Consider the following 2,733-nt stretch of genomic DNA (forward strand, 5'->3'; position numbering starts at 1 on the left):
TGGCTCCGCAGGACAGGAAAATCGCAAATGTCACTCCACTCCTTAAAAAATGGAGAGAGGCAGAAGACAGAAAATTATAGGCCGGTTAGCATGACCCGTAAACGGGGTGCCCCTGTGGGGAACCTGGTGAACGGAGGGTGACAGGGAGACCCTTGTGAAGCGGAGGGTGATGTGGGCACTTCACTGAAAGGAAGGGGGGTGGAGAAAATGTTGGGGGGGGGTGTGGTGACAAGGAGACAGTGATGGTGGTGAGTGTGAAGGGCTTGTGACACTGAGCTGAGGAGGTCATCTGGGAAAGTGCTCCACATTCAGGGGGTTTATCTGGGTATAATTCTCCTCTTTACTCACAGACTAAACGCCGAGTTGACTGAGGGGAGTCCTGTTGCCACTGCGATAAAGCCCGGGATCGGACAGAAAGTGGGAATGCCACTCCTGGCACTCCTGGGGCCGCGCGCTGCTAGTGAGTGCCAGGTACCGGGGAGCAGTCTGCCTGGAGTTTCGATGGGGTGATGTTGACATGCAAGGTGGTGGACATGGAGAGTTGGGAGCGTCCGTTTGGGAAGTGCACTCTCTGCAGGAACTCACCGATGAAGGGTGTACGGCAGCGCCTCCCCCTGGCCGCGGTGGACTGGCTGGGCCATGTCCAGCTGGTTCTTTTACTCGGTCTCCGAGTTCAGCAGGTCGGTCATCTCCAGTGTGGACAACAGCCAGAGCATTGGCCTGAAGGTGCCCACGTAGTCAGCAGATTTCACATTTGCAGGCTCCAAATCCAAGGTCGTGACCTTTGCCACCCACAAGTCCCAATCAGACCGCCATCAGCCATGGGTTCCGCTACCATCTGAAGGACCCTCCCTCTACCCTCTCCCCCCATCCCTGGCTCCCCTGTTCTCTGCCCACTTGGACTGGATCACCGTCCCGTCCTGGCACCACTACTGCTGACTAGTGCAGACTTTTGGAACGCGTTGCCGGCTCCATCGAAGACGTGATGGCCATCCGCACGTGCCAGGCCGCCTCCGAAGGTGTCGCTGCCGGGGATGCGAAAGACTGAGTGTGGACACCAGTTACGAGGTGGCCTCTGAAAGCAGCGCCCCAGGCTGGTACAACTGGTGCAAGAAGAAAGCCTCGTCCCTAAACCACAGCAACAGCTTCCATCAGGCCTTCAGCGAGAAACCACAGGAGGCCTATTCACCGGGGACATCCCCTCCTCTTCCAACCACACCACTGTCACCGGCTGCCTGAAGAGTCTGAAAGCCTCTCCGCTTTTTCCCTGGCCTTCCTCCATCTCCTGGTTCCAAAAAACGACCACAGACATGACCGGCTGGAGCTCTACATCAGAGACCACAGCACGGCCAACACTGTCAGTCATGACTGCTCCAAAACCACCTGCCCAGTTTCTGGGTGCAAGAGCCGCCCCCAACCCCTGTTGCTGCCAACGTCAGGAGAGATTCTGGGTAGACTGTCCCTGCTGCGCCAAGCAGAAAGGCGTGGGAAACCTGGTTCTCACTGTCAAGAGTGGCAGTGACCTCTGGGGCGTCATTCGGACTGCAACTAGCAGCTTTGTCATGGTCTCTTACCGGAAGGTCAGAACTCTGAGGAAGAGGAATGGTTGGTCCACAGGAGCCCTCACACTGACAGTCCCCTAGACAGGGCATACTGATGGCAGGAGGGGGGTGGAGCACAGGTGAAGGACCCCTGCTGGGCAACCTTGCCATGCTCAAGGTAACAATTGTGATCCGTGGAGCTGGAGGTCAGGGGCATCTCACAGGGCTCCAGCAGCTTCTTCCTGAGATTATCTTCATCGTAGATTTCAGGAAGAGTTTTAGGCCTTTGAAGGCTACCACCTCACCCAGGTCCAATCTCGTGTTGTCAGCCAGCACTGACGTCTGAGCATAATTTGGCAATTTTCCCTTAGATAGGGGTCATTGTTGGGGCAAGGTCGGCCCCTGGATTGGATGGAGGGTGATATAACAATTACAAGGTTCAAGAGAGGGGTGTGTCTCCTAGGCCCCAAATAACTCCTCTCCTCCCCCACACCCCAACCATCGAGTTTGGTTTTGGCATCTGCTCCTCACACCCATTCCCACTGGGAATTCCATGTGTCCCCAGATTATTCCAACAGATAAGGATGATGGAACCTAGGCCCGGAACCAGTCATCACCTGTTACCTAGGCCCAGAACTAGCCAGGCATTGGTGTACGACTTAAAACAAAGTTCAAATTAGAACTGACTTGTGCCTCCCTCCTTTCTTAAAGAGTGGAGTGACATTTGTGATTTTCCAGTCCTCCAGAACCATCCCAGCATCCAGTGATTCTTGAAAGATCGTTACTAATGTCCCTACAATCTCCTCAGCTACCTCTTTCAGAACCCTGGAGTGTAGTCCATCTGGTCCAGGTGACTTATCTACTTTCAGACCTTTCAGCTTCCTGAGCACCTTCTCCCTGGTGATAGCAACTACATTGACTTCTGTCGCCTTTTTGACGTACTACTGGTGTCTTCCACAGCGAAGAGAGACACAAATTACTTAAGTATGTTCACCATTTCTTTCTCCCCCATTGCTACATCTCCCTCTCCGGCAGTCCAACATCCGCTCTTGCCCCTCTTTTACTCTTTATGTATCCAGACACCCCACCTCTCCCGGAACTTCCGGGAGTCTCCCGCATATTAATAGTGGTTCCCTGATGCCCACAAATTATATACAATATCACGGAAATCAATTTTTTGAGAGCGAGCGAG

General features: G+C 54.0%; 1 pseudogene; it reads left to right on the plus strand.

The window, feature by feature from the left end:
* Positions 1 to 509: 509 nt before the first annotated feature.
* LOC140205359 (perforin-1-like) lies at positions 510 to 1,643 on the plus strand (annotated as a pseudogene).
* Positions 1,644 to 2,733: the final 1,090 nt, after the last annotated feature.

This window comes from Mobula birostris, chromosome 11, assembly GCF_030028105.1.
Source record: "Mobula birostris isolate sMobBir1 chromosome 11, sMobBir1.hap1, whole genome shotgun sequence".
NCBI classification, from domain to species: Eukaryota; Metazoa; Chordata; class Chondrichthyes; order Myliobatiformes; family Myliobatidae; genus Mobula; species Mobula birostris.